Here is a 27,214-nt window from a genome sequence, read left to right on the forward strand (position 1 = left end):
CCCCACCAAATTCTTTTAAAAATTGTCATTTATCTGTGACACATGATTATTACCCATCTGTTTCTTTATGCCCACTCTTCCCTCCTTTCGCAGTTTGTCTTCTAAGATTTAACGGACTCAAATGAGCCTTATAAATAACAGAAATCAAATCTCAGTTTTCCAAATGGACATTTTGTGTTTTATGAGTATCCCCAAAGGAGGGGAGCAAGTGAATGGAGAGGGTGGACTCCCCTCCTTTCACCTCTAGTGTGTGGCTCCAGCTGGGATACATGAGATACTTAACTTGGGCAGTGAGGGGTGGGCTCATTGCGTGGATTTGAAAATCATGTTTCATTTTAAGGGAAAAATAGTTGGTCAATATTTGGAGTGAAAGTGCCTTAAATGAATAAGACTGGAGAAGTAACTGAAGTTTTGGACTTGCAAGTCATTCCACCCAGTAACGTATGAATAGCATACATTAGAGATTTTAAAAAGGGGGTTAGATCATTTAATATTTTCAGTTTATAATGTTACACCTTTATTCTGCAATGTGATCCAGATATTTCTCAATGCCTGTGGACCAGGATCTTGCCCAGACCCCCACCCCCAATAGGGCACAATAAAAGCAGACTTTTCAGTATTAGTATGAAGTGAATACATTTTGGAGAACCACTAACGATAAATCATTCTTTAATCCAAACTCCATAACATTTTTGTAGCAAGTCCTATGTTCTTTCTCATCTACCAGAATTCTTTAGCCCTGTTAGAAATGCGATTGTCACATACACAATACACAACACTGCCTGAAATGACACACCACATGTAGTTTCTAGTCTTGGGCTGAATATGCTTTAAATATTAGTATAGTGCTGGAATTAGCAAATCTCAGCTATTCTTAAGAGTTTACAGGTGATCAGATGTGTTCGTTGGCAGAGATTTTAATGTCGATTTTTAAATATATATAAAAATGCTTTGACAAATATACTTATTACCCACATTGTTCCACAAGAGGTTTAAGACAGTTTATAGGAATTCATAAAATATAGCAAGGCAGCCTAACTAAGAAGTAGATGGAAATGAAAACCAGGAAACTAAGTGTAGAGACATAAAATGGCATTAAGAATGGGACTAATGCAAAAATACAAGCATAAGACCCTCTATAATTTTCCTGAGGGGAAAACAAATGCAGCTCTCAACTTTCTAGTAGCTCATGCAAAAATGGAAATTGGCCAGCCCATGGCTCATATGTTTTATTTGTTTGTTGACTCATTCACTCACTTGTTCGCTCAACAAACATTCAGTGAGGACCTACTACTACATGCCACATTCTGTGAGACACAGACATGGTCTCTGCGCTGACGGCACTTACAGATGAATGCAAGAAACAGACATTCATGTAGAAATCTCTCTGATGAATGTATATTTACAAATTGTGATAAAAGCTTTGCAGGAAAAGCATGAAACACAACATAACATGTCAGAACATAAAAACAAAATAAAAACTTTTTAAGAGAAGCATAACAATTCTTGATTCTAAGAGCCGAAAGGAACTTTTTTCAAATATGAAACAGTGTTTGGAATGGCATCTTCAATCGTGTCCTCATCAGAAGCAGGATGGGTTGCCTTCAGATTTTTTTTTTTTTAACTAGCATCTCTCCATGTAAGCTCATGTCACACTACACATCTCTCCGACCCCTGGGATTCTGAGGATATATGTATTTTGAGGGATCTGTGTCTTCTCTAAAATTAGTGATTTCTTTTCAGGGACATAACCTTAAATAATGAATAATAAAAATGTGTTCTGGAAAATCTGACGGCCACCCCAATACCAATGCTGAGGCCTCTGTTTGCTCTGTATTTTCCCATGTGAGCCAGGGGCAGGCCTGGTGTCTTGGATCACAGCACAAGTGAGGAGAGGGGACTTGAAACAGGGGCATGTGGAGAGAGAGGTGAGGAGGCACAGGGTGCAGGCTTGCCAAACTCAAAAGAACAGCTCCTGGGGACCACTGCTGGACTGGCAAGGAATGCAGCTCTCATGCCAGTTCTACCCAAATATGGACCAAGCCTCAGCAATTTATTAGCAGCAGGTGTTGTAGTAAAAACGCAATGAAAAAGTTACCGTTGCTGGTTTCGGCAATAATTGGATTAGATTTCCATTTAATGAAGGGTAGTAACCCTCCAATAACTGCCTTATGTCCACAGCAATGACACAGGTAATTTGGTGTAATGATTAAGTGGAACTGGACTGTCTGACTTCAAATCCATTTTTCTACTTGCCAGCTAAGAGACTTCAGGCAAGTTAGTTAACCTCTCTGTTCTTCAGTTTTCTCTTATGTTAATATGTGGATAAATACGTGGTATTGATTTCATAGTGATATTGTGAGGATTAGAGGTATTACATGTGAAAGACTCGCAGCATATAGTCGTTCAATAAATGTTAGCGATTATTACTAAGTTTATTAGTGTGAAGTGACACCTCATTTATGTAGGCACTTCAGGATGGTTTGAACTCCAGTAGAATCTTTAATTCTGATATCTGATTATCTTCAAGTAGCAAACACATTTTTGAGTTTACTCATATTGTTTTGCACAGCATGCTTTATACATTGTCTGCATTTGTATTTTTAAAGTCAAAATTCAGAAAACGATAATGTGTAGTAACTAGACCCGAGGCTATATCTTTCTATTGTTAAACCTTAAATGGTGTTTTAGTTTCAGCAAAACAATATTGTCTGTTGCAGTGAAATAATTTTACTAATTTGATAAAGTTTGATAGTTGTATTCACTTGCACATTTGTTTTGGCATTTAGTTATGTAAGAGCTATAAAGTATAAGTGTTTAGAACTGGTCTTTATGAGTGTACATATTTAAGTAACATTTTAATAAAAGTGATTTAGGTCAGCCCCGGGTCCATGAGAAATTTTTTTCTTTCAAAAAGGATTTCTATGTAGCTTACACATTTTGAGCTATGTACAAGGACACACCCAAAATTCTTGGAAGAGAATTTTGTATCTCTAGAAGAGAAAGTGCAGCCCCAATATTTGACTGCCATAGTTTTAGCCTGCAAGAATTTTTTAAGGCAGTAACACCAAAACTGCCTCTGTATTCAACAACATCAAAATCCCACAGATTCAAGGAGCACCTATGAAATGGCAAGCTGCCAGAAAAGACTCTCCCTAACCTATCTTCCAAGATAAACTACGCATGGAAGATACGTCAATGTTATGGAATGAAGAGAAAAAAAGAAAAGCCTAGTGTTCAATTGTGTGGATTAAAACAAATTTATTGATTATATTGTTCAAATCTATTTAAAAAATGTTTTGTACCTAAGTGATCTCTCAAAGATTACAATAAATGTTACTTTCCTACCATAATCGTGTTTTTTGGTAGCTTTCCTTTTGATACATACATATCATAAATGTTTCACAGAAATACACACACACACACACACATGCACAGAGTCATATTTGATGCCCAGGACTTAGGAGTTTCTTGGGATGAGGGACTTTCAGTGCTAAAGCCAGGACAGTGCCAGGCAAAGGAAGACGGAGACAGATCCCTCTCAGTTTCAGAGAATAGGTAGAGAACGATGGGCCCAGATTCTTTAAGGACTTTCTAGAAGATATGGTACAGATGATGCCAACCAACATCAGCCAGCTCATGATTCAACAAGGGTCTCTCCTGGGAAGAAGCAGGGACGTTCTCCCAGCCGAGTCCTAGAATATTCCTCAGGCTCACTGCACCAGGCCTGGTGGGTTGTGGCGCAGTTGGGTGAGGGTAGGGCTGTAAATCAAAGGGCGTTAGGAACTCTCATCAGCACCTTCAACCTGGGGTGTCTGGACCCCCAATCCTGACATATGCTGAGGGAGTCCCCAGTAAAGTGAGGCTTTAACATAGCCAGCTTCAACTCAGGTCAGTTCTGAATACCCTAACAGTTATAGCTCTAAATAACGATATACATGAGTACATAAATGAATGCCACTTGGCCCAGCAGTAAATACTCCTAATATATTTGATCTGACACAGGACCTCACCCACAAACAACCCAGGCAGGACCTGGATGCCAAGGAGCTTAGGACGTAGTTGCCAGAAAACAAATTTCAGTGCTCCGTGTGATATCTGGAATGGTCTTCCCTTGGCCCAGCCTTGAAGTGGCAGGAAAAGACTTACAAGTAGCGAATCCCTCTGGCTTCTATGAATGGCAGCTCTAAGGACCATTTGACACCCTTAACCCCATCCTCACACACATACAAATAGCTGACTGGACCAGGCATGGACCTGTAAGGACTTGGAATTTCAGGACTGGTGGCCATATTAGGGCAAACAGGGGAGGGGAACAGGGTGAGGAAACAAGCAAACAAACCAATCCCCCCACCCCCCCAAAAAAAAACCCAAAACGCAGAAACAGATATGAGGGAAATCATGGGTCATCCCCCCACTTCCCTGCCAATTTAGACAAGAAGCCACTAGCTTCCTTGAGGTGGCCACAGTGATTCTCGTTAGAGTAGCTTCTGCGAGTAGGCTTTGGTCTCTATGTTGATGAGGTTGCCCTCCATCCTGCCTGGGCTCATTTTGCTTGTGTTTCCATTTCACACAGCCCCACTGCTCCTGGCTGGAACTCTGGATTACTCTAGAGCCTCCCCCTTCTCTTCCTGACATTGAGCCCAACCTCCCTCCATCCATCCACAGCAATCCTTCCTAAATAAGAATTGAATCTTGTCATTCCTCTACCCAAACTCCTTACCTATCTTTCCTGCTTACATCTTCTTCCTTCACACTGTACCCTCTCGGTCCGCTGAACCATCAGCTGAACTACCATCTTTCTGAACATTATCTCCCTCCCCTTCCCACCCCCCACCAGCTTCCTCACCTTTCACAGGCTCTTTTCTCCACCCTATATACCCTACCCCTACTTTTTGTCTGTCAAGATGTTTCTTTAAGAAAGCCAATCAAATACACAAACTTCTAGCAAGACTAATTAAGATAAAAAAGAAAAAAAAATGAACTTTAGAAGTGATATGTAGAACAAAGAGATGAAGAGATTTGAAATCATAAGAACACTCTGCATTATTGGATACTAACATGTGAAAATCTTGATGAAATGGACAATTTTCACAGAAAATATGAACTACCAATATTTACTCCAGAAATTGAATGTCATGTTCCTGGATGGGAAGAATCAATGTTGCGAAGATGTCGACTGCTCACAGATTCTGTCGTGTGGATGGCAGCCTTCCTGGTAACCAGAAGTGATGCAGATTTGTTCCTATTTTTATATTCCTTTGGTAATTTTCTGTGGATCTTTGAAAGAGGTAGTTAAATGCTTGTGCTGAATTGTGAATCATTTTATTGAAGGGAAAGTCTATACATGTGTATTTAAATGTCTTTGTAAAAATGTTTTTCTTGAAGACCAAATGAATTTATTAAACTTTGAAATGCGTGGGGACTTTACGAAGACAGAATTTCATTTAACAATGGACATGATTTTCTGCCCACATTATTTTATTGAATATGAATTTCATCGTGTTTGTTTTCTTTGCTCAACATGGAGCCTATATAAGAATCTCTTGACTTTTACTTTTAAAAATCTATGGTGAAAAGACACCAGAAAAATGAGGGTGGGTTCAGTTCTTTCTTTCCTGTGTCAGATGGCAGAGCATCCACACTGGTTATTTCAGCATTCCTTTATTTAGAATTTATTCTCCTTCCCTCTTAGCACCACATTTCCCTTAGATTCTTCCAACACCCTCATTTGTGTCCTAAATTAGCTACATCTGTTACCATAGTTATGCGGTATCTAGCTGAACCCATCTGTGCTTGTTCCAACAGTACTGTGCGTGAGACTTCCTTTCTCGTATTTCATAAAACATACCAATATTTTATTCTTCTTCTCCTGTCCCCAACCTTTATTGTTTTTAAGGCAATACATGTGCATAGTTAATCAGTCACACAAGACTGAAGGGCTTCTAACAAAAAGCAAGACTTCCTGCCCCACCCCAAATCCTTTATCCAAGGGCAAACGACTGTGTTTAGCTGTGTTTCCATTCTGTATCTCAAAATAATATGCAGATATTGCTGTGTCTGAATTTATCAACTTCGATCATCATCTGGTGACTTTCTGCTGTGAAAGCCAAGGATGTAACTTATTTACACCATACCTACATCTCCTCACCACCTTTCATCCCTGCCACTCCAGCCAAAAAATTTATTAAAGCCAGATTTTGCATTTCATGACTGTTGACTAGGTCATTTGACTCTCTCCTCTGTAAGATAAGGGTATTATCACCACCTCACCTTGCCTGCTTCCTCCTTCTTTCTAGCTGAACATTTACTTTTGCATTATCAAAATTGATAAAATATTCATTCTATTCCACAGCCATAGTTGGTTTCTATGGTTTGTCTATAAGGTAATTCTAAAAGCTGAAAACTCTTCAAGTGTTCAGGACCTAATGGAGAAACTACGTGAGCTAAGCTAGCGTGTCCTCGCAGGGGGAGGGGCTGCTGGCGTTCTCTACCTGGATGAGAAGGAAGGGTCTGAGGGTGCCAAAGCCTCTTTGTTCGGAAAGTAAATCTGCACAAGAAATTTGTTGCCTCTATGTTTCCATCTAATTTGGAGATTACTGCTTCATTTTTTCAGCCTTAGCAATCATCGTTAAAATTGAAAACAGTTTGGAGATACTGCTATATATATCTTAACTCTGTTAAAGCCACAGTCTGTAAAACTGTTGTCGGCTTTGAAGCCTGTACTTGTTATATTTAGTTCTGAGCTGAAGATATACCAAGATTAAGAATGTCAAAGAATGTTTAAAAAATCTCCTTTTAACTGTTTAATATATTTATGGATGAAATCCAATATCTAGGCTTTATCTCAAAATTATCTTTTTATGGGAGGATAAAGAGGGTTAGAGGTGAATTAAGATAGACTGTAGGTTGATAATTGTTGGGGCTGGGTATTATCTATCATATAAACTGGCACTTCGTTTTGAGTGAAAGGAGGTGCAATTAACAATTATACTGAAACAAGAGGTGTAACCTGGACTCTCTTGGGCAAACTGCTAGGTGATGAGTTCTTGGGGCTCATTATAGTATGCTCTCTAATTCTGTATACTTTCAAATTTTTCCATAATTAAAAAAAGATCTGTTGTTTTGTCCTGTTTGCTGTTTTATTAAAATTGGAGCTTTTCGTTAAGTCTGCTGGGAAGTGAGGAGCAGGCCAAGAAAGCGGGGCTTCTATTTGCAAAGCCGCTCCTCATGCTGATCTGTAACTATCTTGGTGTCTCTCCTATTCAAGGTACTTCATTATCTTTAACCTGCTAAACTATTCTTTCAGTTAGTAAGGTTTTGAGAAGGTCTCCATTCCCACTTTGTAATTTCCATGGCCCATCACAACTTGTTTTAATAATGTTTTTGCTGCTGTAGTTGTGAGGTGATGTGGGCGAGGCTCTTGGACAAGGCAGCAAGGGTGGGCAAAGCCTTTCAGGATGTCAGTCATTTTGATTTTGCCAATCAGAGGGCCCAGGTGACTGTGGATTTGTAATAAGATCCTTTGTGCCCTATTCAAGGAGGGGCCGAGATGGATGGCTGCCCAGCTCCCAGATGGCACTTTGGAAGGATTCTGAAAGTATCGGGCAAGGTACTGCATCATATGTGGGTTCTTTCAAGGCTAGAATGCTTCTACTATAGGATCAGAAACCAGGTTTTTAAAAATGATTTATTCTTATGCTCTTTGTGTTGCTGGTATATTTACTATTGTGTTCCCCCAGTATTGTACAGAAGGTCATTTTTTTTTTAAACAGTATTGTATGAAAACTATGCGGTACCTCTGCACAGGTTCTCTGCTGTGGGTCTAGAGGGTCACTTTTTATTTTATTTATTTGCGTTTTTAAAGTCAAGCATATTGAGATATGATCTATATGTATAGTAAAATTCACCTTTCTTAGATGCATACTTCTATGAATTTTAACAAATATATACAGTCACGAAACCTCCACCACAATCAAGGGTTTAAAAAGTTCCCTTAGGCCCCTTTGTAGTGAATCTCCTCCATTCCTACAGCTCCTGGCAACCACCCATTTGTTTTTGGTTTTGCCTTTCCGTAACGTTATGTAAATGGGATCAGACAGTGTAGCCTTTTGTGCCTGACTTCTTTTACCTTGCACAGTATTTGTGAGATTCATCCGTGTTGTTATAATGCTAACAGTTCAGTTTTTGGATTGCTGCATAGTATTCCTTTGGATAGCTGTACCACAATTTGTTTAGCCTTCACCCAGTAAAGGACATTTGGATTATTTCCAGTTTTTGACAATTATGAATAAAGCCATTGTATGTACTGGAAGGCAGGTTTTTGTGTAAACACAAGATTATAATTCTCTGCCATGTGATGTGGTAAGTGTACGCTTAACTCATAAGAAACTGCCAAATTCTTTCCAAAATAACTGTACATACCATTTTGCATTCCCACCAGAAGTGTATAAGGATTCTAATTGCTCTGCATGTGGTATTGCTTTTTTTTTTTTTTTAAATTTTAGCCATTATGATTGGTGTGGGGTAGTATCTCATGGTGATTTTAATTTGCAATTCTCCAATAATCAATGACACTGAGCATCTTTTCATGAGTTTGAATGTCATAGTATCTCTTCTTTGGTTGTTTCTTGTTTTTTAAATGTCAGTAAGGCTTTGCCATTCTAAAGCAAACAGGGAAGCATGTTTCCTTAGTCTCAAAGGGGGAGCAGAAGAATAATGCAGGGGGAGTGGAATGAGGGGAAGTGGGGAAAGCTGCCTAAGAGGAAGGTGATGTCAGGAGTGTAAAGTCAGGTCCTGGGGTATCTGATCCTTCCCTCCTGCACAGGCCCCTTCTGGAGTTCTTCTCTGGAGGATTTTGTGGTTTGTATTGAGAGGCTGCTCCTTAGGGAAGGAGGGAGGAAGAGAGGAAGACAGCTGTAATATTGATTCCATTATTTTTTATTTGCTTACTTCAAGTTCTGTTCTTTATACCTTTAGTTCAGCAATGTCTCTTTAAAATAGACAAATAGACAGATAGTAGCCCTACTGTTAATTTTGGGAGGGTGAAGAGAAGGTGCATAAAAGATGTTCAAGAAAATATATATTTAAATTTGATTGACGTAGGGACTAGAAGATATATTTGTACAGTCATGTTAACAGCAGCACTATTTACAACCTATAAAACATGGAAGCAACTCAAGTGTGGATAAGGAAAAGGTGGTATATACATACAATGGAATATTATTCAGCCTTAAAAGGAAGGAAATTCTGACATATACTACAACATAAATAAACCTTGAGGACATAGACTAAGTGAAATAAATAGGCACAGAAAGACAAATACTGTATGATTCCACTTACATGAGGTACTTAGAATAGTCAAATTCATAGAAAGTAGAGATAGAAAGTAGAATGGTAGTGGCCAGGGGCGGGGTGCACGTGGGGTTAGTGTTTAATGAGTATAGAGTTTCAGTTTTGTAAGAAGAAACGAGTTACGGAGATGAGTGGTGGTGATGGCTGCACAGCATCATGAATGTATTTAATACCACCGAACTGTTCATATTAAAAAAAAGTTAAGATGGTAAATTTTATGTTAGGTGTATTTTATAGCCATAAAAAAATTTTTTTTAATGGGCCATTGAGGTATACTGGCAATGATGAGTAATTTATCACAGTGGTAGGTAAGTTTATAAGGTGTGACTATGCATATCAGTCATTCAGTCAGTCAACAAGTGTTTACTGAACACCCTCTATGAGCAACTACTGTTGCAGGTGCTGGGGATGCCATGGTGAATCAGGAGGTCACGCTCTAGTAAGGAGAGAAAGATGCTACATGTGAAAACAAAGAAACAATGCCAGGCACTGATACCTGTACAAAAAGTAAATTCAGATAATGAGAGAGAGTGACCACAGAGGCTGTTTTATCCAGAGTGGCCAGGGAAGGCCTCTCTGGGGACGTGACTTAGAGCTGACTTAGGTGGATTAGTGGGACTGGGTCGGAGGATGAGGTAGTGCTGGCTGATTGCATGCATTTCATTTTGCTATTTGAAACAGCATCGTTGGCTGAAAGTGGGAGTGAGGAGGGTGTGGAGGAGATTTAAGGAGAGATAAGAGTCTACACCAAGGAAGGGCAGGTTGCCAGGCAATGCTAGGAAATCATTGGAAAGGTGTGGATGGAATTTTAAAATGAGTACTATCCGCATAGTTGCGTGCAGGGGTCAACTACTCAGATGTACACCAGGAGCAAGGTCATGTAGCATTTCACCAAAGGTGGGGTTCTCACATTCCGTGAGGCGAGAACAGCAATGGAGAGAGGGACAGAGGCGTCAGAGGTGTTTTGCAAGGAAATGGTTACCCAGCTGAACTATTTATTTAAGCTAGATCAGGAGAGATGTGAAGAGTGAAGTTTGGGGGTAGATAGAGAAAAAGTGAGTAGAAGGTTGGAGAATTGCTAGAGAGGGGACATATCAGAGTAAGTGAGCTGGAAGGGGATGGTCAAGGAATAGAATGTGAAATCCAGATGTTGGCGGTGACAGCAAGATCTAGGGTATATGACCATGGAAGTGGGTGGCTGAGGCTGGGGTGAAAGTAGAGATAATTGGCCTTAGAGGCCGAGGAACTGTAAGGCTGGGTGTTGAGTAGATTGCTGTGGGGATGTGTACTGAAGTAATCAGGAAAGAGAAAGGATAGTGGTGGAGGGGAAATGGTGAAGTCACCAGTGAACAAGGCGAGTGACCAGGAGAGTGGTAGAGGATAGCCACAGGGGCAGGGGGGTGATAGGAAGTCTGTCTAGTTGGAAGACGTGTGGTCCCAGGGCAATGAGGTTTCTGAAGCAGTGGAAATAGACGGAGGTGGGGTTAGGGCACAAGGAGGCTGTCTACACTGTTCCCAGGTCCTGAGTATGCTCAGGGGAGAGTCAGGCTGTAGATTTGATTTTTGGATCACAGAAGTTGGCTTTATGTAGCTGGATTAGAGAATGCTGCAAATCATTATGTGATTATTCAGTGACATTGGTTTCCAAGCAGGAAGGAAGATAACCAAGGAGGCATTATTGACTGTGGCCTTGTTCAAAACTCACGTAAAGGCAATTAACAGTGTCTGGTGTTGTTTACCAAACTACTAATCTCATGAGAGACCTCCCAGCAGTTCTTGCGAATTATGAGAAGAGAAGGAAAAACCCTCTCTTGAGGCATCTTGTGTTCTCCTGACATTAAATCCCGCATCACCCTCGGCCGTAAATCTCATGGAGAGGACGAAAGGCTTCTGTCCTTTCATATCACCATCTTGCTTTGGCTCTGTGATGACTCCCTTGTCTAACCTTGCCCTGCTGACGGTGACCCTTAACATAATAAACTGCTTATGGGAATAATGAGGATAGAAGGAGAAGATGCACTTTCTCATAATTCATGGCTCATGCATCAGAGTAGGACAGTTTTGGAAGCATGTGATGGGAAAGCGTGGGTTTTCTCAAATGCGTGGCCAAAAATCTCAAAATACCTCATACTACCTGGCAATCCTGAAGCGTTTACTTTTCCACCTCCAAAATAACTAATTCACTCCTCCTTTTAAAAAAATCTCCTTCCCTACCCACCCCACCCACCTTGCTGGGTGCCTCCAACTCCATTAAGAAACAGAAGCAATGAGCTGAGTGGCCCTGCTTCTGTCAGGGGGCATCCTTCCTCTGGGCTCTGAGCCCCGTTTCCTCTCATCTTTTCAAAAACATCACTCCAGTAATTGGTCTTTTTTTCTCTCTTTTCTCTTACTTAACCCACCAACCTGCCTCTCTCTCTCTCTCTCTCTCCTCCTTTCACCTTCTCTCCCTGCCCCCACTTTGCCCCCTTTCTCAAAACATTTTGATTTTTAGTATTTGCCTATTTTCATGTGTAAACACTCCCACCATGGCCAATCCCTCTCTCTCCCTCTCTCTCTCCCCTTCCTTTGTCTCTTCCTCTCTCTATCATTCTCTCTCTCCCACTCTCAATTGCAGCGTTCCCATCAGCATTCAGGCTTGCTCCAATATCTCCTACGTAAGCATCTCAGCCACTATCCCATTTCTCTCTTTATGCTCTCAGCAAAACTCCTTGCTGTTGTTACCTTTGCTCACTGTCTCACTTCCTCTTCTCCACTTGGTCTACTGTCCTCTCTGTGCTACTGAGACTGCTCTTGTCAAGGTCACTGATGACCTCTTTGTTGCCAAATCTAATGGCCTCTTCTCTGTTCTTTTCTTACTTAACCCACTAGCTGCATTTAATATGGTGGATCACTTCTTGAAACATTCTGTTGTCTGGCTTCTGGGACCCTTTAGTCTCCTGGGTTTTCCTCTGCTTCACTGGATGTCTCTCCTCTTCCTCTGTAGGGTTCCCTTCTCCTCTACCAGACCTCGAATGTGGAGAACCTCATGACTCTGCTCTGGGCCACCCAGTGTTCTTTACTAACTCTCCCTAGGGGAGCTCATCCAGGCCTTACCTTTAAAATAATTTATATGCGGAGGAGTATAAAGTCTCTATCTCCCTAGAACTCTAGCTTAGTGCTTCTCAAACTTTACATGCATATGGATCATGTGGGGATCTTGTTAAAATGCAGATTCTGATTCTACTGGTCTAGGGTGGGGTCTAAGATTCTGCATTTCCTACAAGCTCCAAGATGGTGCTGATGCTGCTGGCCTTGGGATCTTACTCTGAGTAGTGTTGAGTGGTGAGGCTACAGATTTACCATTTTCACATGGATGTCTTACAGGCATCTCGGACCAAAGCTAACATGACCCTATCAGAGTTTTTGACTTCTTTCCTCAAATCACTTTCCTCGGCAGTACATCATCCTCCCAGTTGCTCATGCCCCAAGTCTTAGAATTATTTGTGTCCCCCAAAATTTATATGTTGAAACTTTATCCCCATTGTAATGATATTTGGTGGTGGGATCTTTGGGAGGTGATTAGGTCCAGAAATGGGATTAATGTCTTTATACAAGAGATCTCAGAGCTGTCCCTTGCCTCTTCCACCACATGAGGACATAGTGAGAAGATGGCCACCTATGAATCAGGAAGGGGCGTTCACCGGATACTGAATCTGTCAGCTCTCATCTCCCTGGAGACTTCCAGCCTCCAGAACTGTGAGAAATACATTTCTGTTGTTTATAAGCCACCCAGCCTATGGTATTTTATTATAGCAGCCTGAGCTGACTAAGACAATAATATACATTTGTATTTAAATGTATTTAAGGTCTAATTAGCACAACAACCCTGTAAGATAGATGGTATTATTAATCTAATTTTTTTGGATGAGAGAAGTAGACACATAATAGGCAATAAATAAGTCTTTATGGATCAAGTAAATTAACAAACTTTACAACTAATAACAATGTAACCCGATATAGACCTGCAGTTTATATCTTTAAAAAATCCAATTCATCCTTTTGGTTTATTTTTCTCCTTTGTTGTAAGTATAATAGTCAATTATGCTATTGATATACATGGAGAAATAGGGAGACAGTATTTATTTCAAGGTTTCTTTGTCCTTGCTAAGCACAATTAACTTGTAAATATCCATAGGCAAATGTTCAAATAGTGTGCATATTACAGAACCTTTGGCTTTTTCAAACCACCTTTGAAAAGGGTTATATGCATTTAAAACATTAAAGTTATTTATGTCTGATAATTACAGTATTGTGGTGTGTCTTATGAAAACATTGTGTTTAGTGTGTCCTTGAAAAAAGCAGGGATACTTTTAATTCTCATTACATCACTGCATTTTCTATAACCTGTGAGATATATAGTGAGATAATGACATTTAAGCTCCAAGATATATTCTTTTCCTAAGCTTTCTTTGCCTATGTCAATGTTGAGAGTATCGTGTTCTGTGTTGACCATCACACTTACAAGGTATGATCAGAAGTGGCTGGGATTCAGGAAAAAGCAACCTACATGGTCAGGTAGGTGGAAGCTGGTTCTTATGAAGACTTCTGAAGGGACTTGGGTTGTTTAGATTGGAGAAGAACAGGTTAAGCCACTACTTTGCTATGCTATTTATTTTAAAGGAAGTCTTTTAATAACGTTGTTTATAAAATAAAGACATCTTTTATAATGTGAAAGTTTACTTATTTTTATAAATGCGAGTTTCTCTCAAGGGTGGGAAAGGGAGATGTACATTCATTATTGTCTTTATAAATCCCATTACAGCCTTCTCTTAAGAATCAGTTGTCTTTTCTAGAACTTTCTATATGCCAAAGCAGACACTGCACCAAACATAATACTGCATATCTTTCTCAAGCTCTGTTCAAAGAAATATCCTAGAGTGTAAGATTTTTTTTATATAAATGAACTCACAAAAGCTCCAAAGGAGCCCTAATCATTAGCCAGGGCCTTTCTGTCTTTATGTTTCTTAGTAACACGTGTCAAATGTCACATAAGTAAAACATTCCCACTGGAATCCCTGCATGTTCAAGTGGAAGGGACCGTAGAGACCTTCCAGTCTAGCCCCTGAGTTACAGAGATCAGGCAGATGAAGCCGAGAGAAGACAAAGCACTGACCCAAGGCGAGGCACATAATTACTGGCGAATCCGGGGTTCCTGAGAAGTTGTTCTTCAGGGTATTGCTTTCTAAATGTCAACTTCTTTACTTTTTTTAACATCCAAGTTTTCAAGATGCCATTTAATTTCAAAGAAAAGAGACAGGAGGAATATAAGTTCCTTATAAGAATCTCAAATATGGTGGAGAGGGTGGATGGGGCTGATGCAGGCTCTCTAGATGGCTACACTTCTATATTGAGCCTTAATTTTCATCAATGGATAGAGGGGAAAAAATTACAATTTAAACTTTGTTGCAATGTTACAAAGTATATTAGTTTTTAGGGTCACCTTAACAAACTACTACAATTGAGTAGTTTAAAACAACAGAAGTTGATTCTCTCACAATTCGGGAGGCTGGATGTCTGAAATCAAGGTGTTCACAGGGCCATGCTCCCTCTGAAGGCTCTAGAGAAGAATCCTTCCTTGCCTTTTCCTACCTTCTGGTGGTTGCCAGCAATTCTTGGTGTTTCTTGGCTTGCAGCTGCATAACTCCAATCTCTGCCTCCATTATCCCGTGGCCTTCTCTTCTGTGTCTGTCTGTCCTCTGTGCCTCTATATATCCAAATCTCCCTCTCTTTATAAGGACCGCCACCATCAGATTCAAGTCCCATCTTAATCCACTATGACTTTATCTTAACTTTCCACGAAGACCCTACTTCTAAGGAAGGTCACATTCACAGGTTCCAGTTGTAGATGACTTTTTGGGAGACACTATTCAGCACAGTATGTAAAGTTGCAATAATTTTATGTTTTGATTTTGCTAAGAATTTATATTTGTACATCTTGTGTCCAGGAAAGAGAGAGAGACAGAGAGAGAGAGACAGAGACAGACAGAGACAAAGAGATAGAGCATGAGAGAGAGCCTGCTTCCTAAAGTTTATCCTGTTGTTGGGCATATTGTACCTTGGACAAAATTGAGGTTCTGTGGGAAGGAAGATGAGAAGGTGAATATTGCCTAGGCAGCTGGCAGTGACTGCCATGCACATAATTTCACATGGTGTCAGTGACCAGGAGATTACCCTTGTTAAAAATTTGTCCCCGTTGTTCTTTACAAGACAATGTTTCCTATAGAAGTCCAGGTTTTTAGCATCAGCCTCCAAGTTTAATCCTGCCAAACATTTTAGCTCAGTATAACTCAAGCAGTATGAGCGCCCATACTTGTATGGCACCATGCTACACTTAAGTGCCTTTTAAATTATTTAATGGTTTGATGTGTGTTTGTACTCCTAAGCTAATTGCATTTTCTTTAATGTGCTTTAAGTGAATTTGGAGCTTCCCTCTTTGCATATGCTTAAATACATAGCTGCCATGTTTAAAGTAATACACCCGGAATGCATTATAGAAGCATCTTTTGGCCAACATTTAAAGCAATAAGTAGGCAGAGGCTCCTACCTCCTCAGAGATAACTGATGCTGCCTTATGGCTCAGGAGACCTTGTCAGTGGTGGGGGTCTTCCCTGATTCCTGCTCTGGTCACATTCTAATCACCAGGAGAGTCAAAGCACATGTCTTCGTTCTTCAGTAGGACCTGCAGCAAGGAGTCCTTTGTAAGAGAAGGAACGAAAAAGGTCTCTTCTCCATTTGGTTCTCTCCCTTTTTCTGTGGGTGTTCAGGGAGGCACACAGGCCAGGGAAAAGGAGGCCATTTAGTGCAGTGTAAACTGGCTTAGCCTGACAATAACGCAGCAGACAGTAATATGAAAGATAAAGACAGACATCTACTATGGATTCCAAAAATGATTTCTTTTTGATCTCTGCTTGAGCACGTGATGTTTCTAATCCTACCTGAGGCAGGTGAACAGGAGGAAAGGACCCACATGATAAGGCAATCAGGTCATCAAACCTGAGAACAGGAATGTTCTTCTCAAGTGAGGGCCTGCTGTCTGGGGGAAAAACCATCATGGAGATTGTGCCATTCTCCAATCTCTGCTACGAATACAAGCTCTTTCCTTCTGTTCCGGGTAAAGGTAATCAACCTGGGATGTCAAAACACCTTTTTTCCTATTAGTAAAAACGGCAAAAAAAGGTTTTTTTAACCATTAAAATTTTATGTCCTTATAAATTTCTAAGAAAGCACAGGTCACACGGGCCTCATATCCCAAGGCAGCAGCCGAAAGGAGCAATTGTCCTGGTACAATTTTGGTAGTTGACTTACTGTACAAAAAAGAAAAAAAAGAAGAATTTGAAATTGTAATCCCCCTGAGTGCAAAGGAAATGATCTGTTTATCAGTGAGTAATGTTTTAGAAAGGTCAGTCTGAAAAACTGGTTCCTGAGCTACTGACCCATAAAGAGATACTATCCATGGAAAATGTGTGTAGAAAGTATAAGGAAAAGGGTAATGTAGCAGAAGACAGGATGAGTTTCTCCTGTCCGAGTGACTGTGCTGTGACACGATGGGAGAGCCCACGGCATGATGGGAGAGCCCACGGCATGATGGGAGAGCCCACGGCATGATGGGAGAGTGCTTGCCACAGAGCTGTGGATTGCGATCTCAAGACCTGGCTTCCTTGTTTGAATCCACCGCTGGACTCTCAGTTCCTGGAGTGCGGGGACTGTTTGAAAAATCTTTGCTGTCTCTAAGCACTGAGCCCAGTGCCTCATTTGGTCTTCAAAAGCTGACATGAGTAGCGACATTAGGAAAGCAATAATGTCCAAGTAGATCCATCCAAAACCATTTATCTCATCAAAAACATTTGGCTCAAATGCTAATCCAGCAGCCCCAGGCAGTGCTCAGTGGAGGGAAGCCCAGCCAGGGGGTAGTTGTTGTCTTGCGGGTGAGTGTGGATGAGACCTGGAACTCTAGGATTCCACAGGCCAAGAGGGCTCAGCGAATACCTAGAGGTACGCAGATAACAAACTACCAAATAAACACTTGGCCACAAGTATTTTGACTCCCAGGCCATCGATTTCCCATCTCACCCCATTCTGGGAGGTGGCAGAGTCAGACTGCCTGAATTAGAATCCCAATTGTCCGCACTTACTAGCAATGTGACCATGGACACATCTCTTCACCTCTCTTGCTCAGTTTCCTCATCTTGGTGGTACCTATCTCATTAAGATTATCGTGAGGTTAAAAAGAATTAGTGCATGGGGTGAGTGCCTGGCCCCATGAATTCTTCCATAAATCCTAGCATCTCTGTTACTACTGATGCTTTTCATATTTGCATCTTCTTTAAGGCCCCAGAATGAGAAGGAAGCTGAGTAGTATGCTAGGTACTGAAATTGATGAGAATCATCAGAGAGACTCACCATGATAAATAATTTCACTACCCACTGATGGGCTTGGAGGACAAGTCTCTTAATTCAGCTTGAGAAATCAGAGGAAACTTCACAAAGGGGTTGGCATTCAAGCTGGGCCTTACAGAGCAACTTGGGACACTCTTGCTTGATTTGATTTTTCCTCGGAAAAATCCTTTTAAGCACAAACGCTCTTTTTAAAAATTTATTGGGTGCTATTTGATAAGTGATAACCACAGTTGCAGGCTCACTAGCTTGTTACTATTCCAGTTCTGTCAAGGGGATATTTATTATTTACAACTTTTTGCCACCATTTACATAACCTGCAGGTTTTAAAAATAAATTTGTTTCACTGTGAATTTAGATTAGAATAGTCCTTGTTTTGGCAATAATCTACATGGAGAGATATTTATGTAATTTATACAGTTAATCTGTTTCTCTAACTGTCAGCTACAGGGGCTGGGCTCAATTTATCTCCTCTCTGCAGGGTCTTTTGTCGTCCTTGGATACTCACCTCACATATGTCCCTGAGAATATGCAACTGATTAATCATAAAAATGATGACATTCCTTGGAATAATTGGACATTATAGGAGAGCATCTGCTGTGCTTTCTCCAGAGGGAGGGGCAGGCAATCTTCTAGTCAGCACAGAAAGCTGCTCTCCCTGGGGGAATGTGCTCTGAGGCAGACGTCTGGCTGTGGATGGGGATCTGGCCTCCAGCACATGGCATTTCCCTGCTTTGTGCTGGGACGGTAGAAACCCACATTAACCTTAGAGATGTGGCTGTGTCGCAGGAGGAGACCAGCCCCTTTTATGTCTAAGTACCACTTCCATATACCTAAGGCCTCCCTGCAGCCTAAACTTGCTCCGTCTCTGGTTCTGTATTTTGTGGCATTATGTGGGAAAAGGGTGTGGCATAAAACAAAACAAAACAAAACACTAAATTATAGCAAGGTTAGGGTAGGGGCACCTTTATAATTCACCTCGAAATCTTAGGTTCAGTTTCCTTACCTGATCCAAAGCTTGAAAGAAGAGAACCAGAGGGCACATTCAGATCACCATCTAGTCCTGTTTCATTTTTGTCTCCTAAACATCTCCAAACCCATATACTTTTCTCCATCTCTTTCATGCCCTGAGTTCAAGACTCATGACCTCCATTTAGATATCTATAGCAGCCTCTAATTGGTCTGCCCATTCCTACTTGTGTCCCACCCCTCTGCTCTGTTCATACTATAACCAGTGTGGGCTTTCTGTATGCAAATTGGACATGATTTAAAACTGATCATTGCTTCCTGTTATTCTTAGAAAAAAGATAAAACTCTACTAGAATCTTATGCACTTGCTCCCTCGCCCACTCAGCTTCAGCCACACTGGACTTCTTGCTCCTTACACTCACCAAGTGCTTTCCAGCCTCAGGGCCTTTGCACTAGCTGTTCCTCCGCCTGACCTGGCCTTTCCTGTCGTTTATAACTCAACCTAAGTATCATCTCTTTAGAGGGAATTCTCTCTCTCTCTCCATATATATAGTATACATGCATAATATACATACATATACATCTATACGCACATATATAATTTTTATGAACTGTTTGAGAGTAAAGTACAGACATAATGCTATCCAGCTGTCCATTTATTCCTAAATATTTCCGTGTGTGTTTCCTAAAAACAAAGATATTTTCTTACATGACCAAATACAATGATCAAAACTAGGCAATTAACATTGGTACAATCCTATTATCTCATCCGCTTTATTCAAATTTGGCCAGTTGTTCCACTAATATTCTCTATAGCAAGATAAAATATTTATTTTCTTGTTCAGTAATTTCTCCAGGATCATGTCTCTTTGAATTCCTTCAGGGTGGAACAAACGTTTCTCAGTCTTCCTTTATCTTGCATAACTTTGACATTTTTTAAGGGTCCAATTATTTGCAACATGATCTTCAATTTGGATTTCCCTGATGTGTTCTCACTATTTGGTTCAGATTATGCATTCTTGGCAGGAGTACTGGAGAAGTGATGCTGTGTTTGTCTCCATGTATCCTATCAGGTGGAGCACATCGACTTGATTTGGTTAGGGTGATGTCTGCCAGCCTTATCTACTGCAGTTACTATTTATCTCTTATAATTACTAAGTGTCTTGCTCTGAGACTGTGTAAACACCCTGTTTCTCATTCTAGTTTTGCCCACTAGTTTTAGCATCCAATGATGTTTCTTACTTGAAAAAGTTATTACTATATAGGTTGCCAAATGATGAATACATCAACCTCTTTTTTTATTTGTTTGTTTAGAGTCTATTTTTGTATTTTTTCAATATTTATATTGTAAAATACACATACCATGCCATCTTAACTATTCTTTACAATGCAGTGATGCCCTCTTTTAATTCTATTCATAGCTGTTATCACTCTGAGTTTTAAAAAGTATGTTATTTATTATCTATCTAGGATGTAAATCCTGTGAAAACAGCATCCTTACCTGCTCCATCTCCCTTAGTGCTTGGAGCACTATCCAACATATAGAAGGTGCTTAGTAAATATTTGTTTAATGAATGAGTAAGTGACTGAATGGATGAATATGACCCAGTACCATCTGGCTGCCACATGTCACCCCCACTGGCCTTTCTAGGCTCCTTAGCTCTGCTCTGGCCTCACTGGCCTTCCTTTGATTCCTCACGCTTGCCTTGTTCTGGTGCACCATTGGGTCTTTGTACATGCTAGTGCCCGGGCCTGGAATACTTTCTCTTTCCTGCTTCACTGTTGACTCTTATCCTTCCCTACAATGTCAGCTCAAATGTCATTTCCTCAGGGAAGCTGTCTCTGACCTTTACCAGGGTCCTCAAATTCCCCAAATACAGGGATACAGTCTTTTATTGTTCTTTGCTTTATTGCACTTCACAGATGTTGCGCTTTTGCCAATTGAAGACGTGACTTTCCAACAGCAAAAAGATTACAACTCATTTTATTGTGATACTCACTCTATTACAGTAGTCTGCAACCAAACCTGCAATATGTCCGAGGTATGCCGTATAGGTATTCCTGGCACAGTTGTAGCTCTCCTTCATTGCAGCTATCACAGGTGCAGGTACCATAGTTTCTGTGATTATGGGTCAATGCCTGTTTCTTGCACCAAACTGTAACTTTATGCTTACTGGGGTGTTGCTTGATTTTGCTCACTATTCTACCTTCTGCATAGAGTTTGCCGAATGCTATTTTCCTCAGTTGAACCACTGGCAACATCTAACAACAGCTTTCATTTATTTTTTCCAAGAGTTCAATTTGGATGGAGTTGATTGAATGAATAACTCAGCAATTTAAATCTTCAATATTTGGTAGAAAATTCTCCTCGGTGTGCTTTTAATATTATAAAATATTCAACATCGCTATTAAAATTTTCTTTAGACTTTACTTCTGTCAGATATTTACTCAGAGTTTTGAAATAGTCAAACGCATTTTGTTTCGAATGCGAAGTCTAAATGCTTTCATTTTCAATGCTAAATGATTTAAAGTAGGTAATATTGTGACTGTAAATTGCCAAATTAAGTTCATTTTTATTTATTAAAAATATCAATACAATATACAAGCTAGGTACTCTTATTATGTTTCAGAGGTATTTAGCTAGGTTTCTTTTCAGAAAAATCAGCTCAGAATAATTTTTTGCTTCATTCAAAATAATTATACCAGCACCTTGCCCTGGAACAGCCAATAAAGTTTGTAATGAAAAACAAATGTTCTGAAATTCATTCCCCAAAGTATTAGTAATTCTGAGAAGGGAGTATTTAAAGACAATGTTCTTATTTACTTGGCAAATTAAAATCTTAATTTGAAATGCATTGTCCTCTTCCTAAAAGCTTGTTCTTGTCTTTGCCTTGCACAAGGATGACTTTAAATAAGCTGCGGCCATGGCTTCTGGGAGGCCTCTACTCCTGGGTTTTTTTTTAAACCAGGTTAATTTAAAAACAAGATTGACAAATCTTTCAGAATTTTACAAGCTTATTTGTCAATCAAAATTTGAGATTTTACACAGTGATCAAGAAGAAAAACACATAGCAGTGATTTATCTCTTGTTTCTGGTACATGTCCGTTGAGTCTGGGAGCACAGAGGGGACCTGTCCTGTGTCCTCCTGACTCAAAGAAGGGCTGAAGGAGTTGTAACCATTTGGAAATTGCTAGTGGCTGCAGCAGGAGGATGGGTTCTAAAATGCTTTTCCCCAGATGAACCTCTGTTCATATTTCACCGATCACTAAAAGATGCACAGCTATGCCAAACTGGAAGAGGGTGGGAAATTATCATCCTCTTCAATACCTGAAAGTAAAGAGGCAACAGATCCTGGTGAACAATGGCATCCGTCATACTTGTGAGCCTGCCTCCCACAGGAGCTGCCCTCTTTGTTAATACGTTTGCCCTCACTAAACGCTGTCCTTTCTCCTTTATTTTCCCAAAGCACCACTAACACAAGGCTCTTCTGCATGTCAGACTTTTAATCAAAGGATTAGGCGTACAGAAGTATTTATAGTATAGAGCCGGAAACGGCTTTTAACTTCAATGTCAGATGTCCTGGATTCTCAAAATGTATTGGCTGTTCTCTATTACAGGGGATTTCGCACTGGCTGGTTCTTTGGCCTCTGTTCTTTGCTATGTTCTAGCCTCAGTGCCCCTGACTGTCTTGCATATCCTGTCTTTCCTAATTCGCTATTGGTGTACCGCTTCTGATTTTCTGTTACGTCCTCTGCAAGGCAATCTGTCCCTTTGTTTCACCATCTTCTTCCACACTAAGGTTGGTGAGTGTTGGCAAGGAAAAGGAAAACACTTGTTTCATTTACTCTTACAATGCTTCTGATACAAAATGTGTGGATGATTTCCCTCACCTATCAATTCTCTAATACCAGCTAGGCAACCTATAATTCAACTCAATTCTGACACTACCTGCCTAGAATTAGCATCAGATCCTGCAGGTTCAGGGCTCAGTCCCACAAGACTGCCCCCACCTCAGATACCAGTTGCAAGTCTGGGCTTCCCATACTTCTGACTGAATAGCCATAAATTGGGGGTTCCTACAATTCCCTCCTTGGGTTCAATAATTTGCTAGAACAGCTCATAGAACTCAGAGAATCACTTACATTCACTGATTTATTGTATAATAAAGAACATGATTTAAAACAATACAAATGAACAGCCAGATGAAAAGATAATAGAGTGAGGTCCACAAGAGTCTCAAGCACAGGAGCTTCTGTCCCTGTGAAGTTGGGGTGTGCCACCCTCCGGCACCAATCTAGAAGCTCTCCAAATCCTGTACTTTAGAGAATTTTATGGAGGCTTCATCACTCAGGCACGATCAATTATTAACTCAATCTCCAGCTGCTCTCTCTTCCCTGGAGGATGGGGGTGGGGCTCAAAGTTCCACGCTTCTAATCATGGCTTGTTCTTTCTGATGTCCCGCCCCCATCCAGGATCCCAAGCGTTACCTCATTAGAACAAAAGATGTTCCTGTAACCCAAGAAACTTCAAGGCACTTAGGAATTCTGTGTAAGATGCTCCCATCATCCTTATTCACTCAGGCAATTACAAGACTTTTAGGAGCGCTGCATCAGGAGCCTGGGTCGAAGACCAACTATTAGAACAAAAGACTTTCCTAGCAACCTTATAACTCAGGAGTTTACAAGAGTATTAGGAGCTCTGTGTCAGAAACTGGGGGCAGAGACGAGGAAATATATTTATTATTTCATAGCAAGGGAAATAGGAGTTCACTTTTCATATTTTAAGGGACCCATCAAAAATTCCTTAGAAAACAAAACAAAACAAAATGAAAACCCTCATAATCTCCCTCAGGATAAATGATGTTTCTCCTGGATTGAAAAAATGTTTTGCTGAAGTGTTTGTTTCAATTGGCATTTTACCCTGCTCTCGATGCTTGCAGTGAAATTGCTTTATATAATGTAAACGCGCAGTATATATCTTACCATCCAAATCTGTTAGGTTCCTGAGTTTGTATTGTGAGAATGTAGATAACAAGGATACCTAAGTCTAATTAATCAATCCTCCCCCGTCTCCCTTTTTAACCTCTTTAATTTGTATGGAGTGAGAAGCATATTAATGCCATCCATTATTATTGGGATTTTGTTATTTTTCTCATCAATTCTCAATAGTTTTATATATATATATCCTAATACTATGTTATTTGATGCGTAATAGTTCGATATAATATTTTCATTGTGAGAATTGCTCTTTACAAATATAAAAAGAATCTTTGAATCATCTAGTGACTTTTACCTTGGATTTTATTGTCTTTGATATAAATGTTGTGACCCATAGTTTGTTTACATTTTTTAGTGTATTTTCATCCAGCTAATTATTTTTAATGATATCGTATGATTTTATCATAGTTATATCTTTTTATATGTAGCCTAGCAGTAGATTTTGTCTGACTCCCGCAAACATCTTGTCACAACCATTTCTTATTTGTGTCTTCAACTCTCTGGCTGCAACATAGTATTGGAATCCATGTCTGTTCCTGGTCATGTTGCATGACTGACACTGCAATCCTGGTACAGACGTAGCATGAGAGATGCTCATAGGGGTGGTGTGTGTGTGTGAAATGGCTCTGGCCATCCAAGGAGCAGCTTCCACATCATGGTGGGAAGGCTGCTAAATTTTCTGGAGGTATAGAGCCTGAGCCAAGAGACAGGCCGTGGGGGAGGAATAAGGCCTCACCTCCCTGCTGGTGAGCTGTCTCTCCTCCAGGTGATAAAGATAAGTGCCTGTATTAATCACTATTGATGCCTTTCCTTTCAATCTCATAGATCTTATGACAAGTAAATGTTTACTATTGTTCCGGCTCTAGTCAAATTGTCATTCGTTATTTCTGGACTCTTATGAGTTATGATCTGATTTTGCGTATGAATTGACATCAGTTTTTAGTGAAAAGTTGGGGGAGGGCAAGTTATAAATCACTGGTCAGACTCTATTCTAAACTGGAATTTCTTATAATAGTCACAATCATTTAAAAACTCGTGGTCATCTCTTACTGGATTTTTTTTTTTTTCATTTATAAACCAATCTCCCAAGTGGTGTTTAAATTTTTTTAAAAATTAGCAAGCTACAGAAACTACTGGACTTTGTGCAGTGTACACTGAACTTTGGAATCAGTTGAACCCAAATCCAGTTCACCTCTGCCATTTATTAACTGTGTGTTCCTGAGCAAGTTACTTAAGCGCTCCGTGCCTCAGTTTCCTTTTATGAAAAATGGAGATAATAATTTCCGCTCTTAAGAGTAGTAGTGAAGATCAGAGACAATGTGTGGTGTGTTTGCCAGACTTGCTCCCTTTTGGACACATGAATGTGAGAAGCTGAGTCACAATCTGATGAATTCTTAGGGAAATAGAATCAGAACAGGGGAACTTGGATGAATTAAATGTTTCAAAACAGCATCAAGTCTTAAGTATCCTTTTTATGATAAGTGTGGTCTCCCTCTCTCCTGAATTATGCTTTAATGAGCATCCTGAGTGGACTAATGATTCTGCCTCCCTCCAAGCTAATATTAAGTATCCATTCAGCTTTTCTTTTTTTCTTTTCTTTTTTTTTTTTTAACCCAGGGGTGGGGAGAAATAGATTCTCTTCATGTCCAAAATAAGGAAACCATTAAAAAGATTTTTTTGAACTAGGCAGCTTCTTGAAAGGCATATGAAAAGTTCTAGAAGTTATAAATAAGCTAAATAACTGATCTCAGTTCAAAGCATTATATCATGCCTTATTTGGTTTAGAAATTTCAATTCAATGTGGTGGCAGACTTCAGGGGACTCTCATGAAACCTAGAGGGGCATTTTGCAAAAATACTTAAAAATCGTAGGTCAGCACAGTCAAGGAGCTGTCATAAGTTTTCCGTCTACTCAGTGGGAGCAGAACCAGTTTAAATTCTATCATAATGTGAGGAGTCATGTATGGAAACCTGAGTTAATTCATGCTATTTCTATGAAAACCTGGTTAACTAATACTATTTCTACATAAACTTGACTTATCTTGTGCCAACGATATTCTAATGCTGCTTGATGACGAGTGCTCCAGACATCTGCCCAGATGGCCCACCTTTTAATCCAGCTCTAATCCAACTACTGCCCCTGCGACACTCTCCTTTATGCCTTCGTGCCTGTACAACTCTCCTTCCTCCTGACAGTTTTTAGGTGATGGGACAAAAGTCATTGTCATCTATCTGATTGTTCTCAGCCTTTCTTCTCCCCTGGGAGTTGAAGAAGACTGGTTGTTTTGTACACCAGGGGTCCCCAACCCCAAGGCCATGGACAGGGTACCTTGTTACTGTTAGGAACCAGGCCGCACCGCAGGAGGCGAGTGGCAGGTGAGCAAGCGAAGCTTCATCTGTATTTGCAGCTGCTCTCCAGCTAGCATCACCACCTCAGCTCCACCTCAGATCATCAGGCATTAGGTTCTGATGGGAACACCAGTCCCTGGTGCCAAAAAGGTTGAGGACCGCTGGCGTACACGGCTCCTTCCCTTGCCATGTTGTACCCTCCTGAGGAGGAAAGGACTAGGACACGGCTGCCTAATTAGGCCTGTCCTTCTGGCTTCTGGGATGAAAAGGGGGAGGGGAGTGTGGATAGAGGCAGGGCTTGGGAGGAGAGGTGGGCAGGGTGAGGGAAAGGAAGGACAAGTTGAAGGAACTTTTAAATTTGCATCATAAAGTTGAGGCTGTCAGGGAGAGAGTGAGGGGAAGGGAGAGAAGAGGGTAATGGGAATAAGGCAGAGCCGGCTGTGGCAGAGAAGGAGTTTTTGGAGTGGGGAGGTTGTGGCTTGAGGAAAAAGGCATGTGGCAGCTGTTGTGAGTGCAGTGGATCAAAAAGGAAAAGGAAGATTTTAAAAAGCACTTCTGGGGACTCCTTATTCTTCATGGTGTCTAAGAAATTCAAACAAAGGATTTGAGATATTTTGAACTTTGTGTCACATAAATCATGTCCATGGGACTGTGACATCCCCCAGGACTGACCAGTGTGTGATGAAGTTTTGTCGTGCTGTTACACTGTCGGATTAAAGTCTAGTCCTACTGGCCAATGGGGTCATCTTCTCTTTCCATTAATCATTATGTAAATCTCTCAGGGTTCCATTCAGAGGGCACGTTCCCCCATTTCTCTGTTTAGCTGTCTCACCGTAGCTTTCCTGTGCTGATAAGAATCAATGTTATCTTCATTATCATTAATAATAATAAGACCATTGCAATAATTGGGACAGCTGGGTAAAGCATCACTAGACGTGAAAATGCAGCTAATACTCATTGAACTCTAGAGATAAAATCTTTAAATTCTTTCTCATGATGACGTCAAAATTGCGAGTACTTTTTGGAGGTGATTTCACAGTGTCTAGAATAAGAATTCATTCGTTCGTGAAAACTTGGCAGACCCTCCTCAGTCCTGGTATGCGCAAGCTGTT

The 27,214-nt window shown here is 40.4% G+C and overlaps 1 protein-coding gene across 1 annotated transcript in view; it reads left to right on the forward strand.

Moving 5' to 3' along the window:
• Positions 1 to 27,214, forward strand: part of ADD2 (adducin 2) — a 92,407-nt gene that overhangs the window by 1,259 nt on the left and 63,934 nt on the right. The window lies entirely within an intron of this gene.

Source organism: Pteropus alecto, unplaced genomic scaffold, assembly GCF_000325575.1.
Source record: "Pteropus alecto unplaced genomic scaffold, ASM32557v1 scaffold131, whole genome shotgun sequence".
Classification (NCBI taxonomy): Eukaryota; Metazoa; Chordata; class Mammalia; order Chiroptera; family Pteropodidae; genus Pteropus; species Pteropus alecto.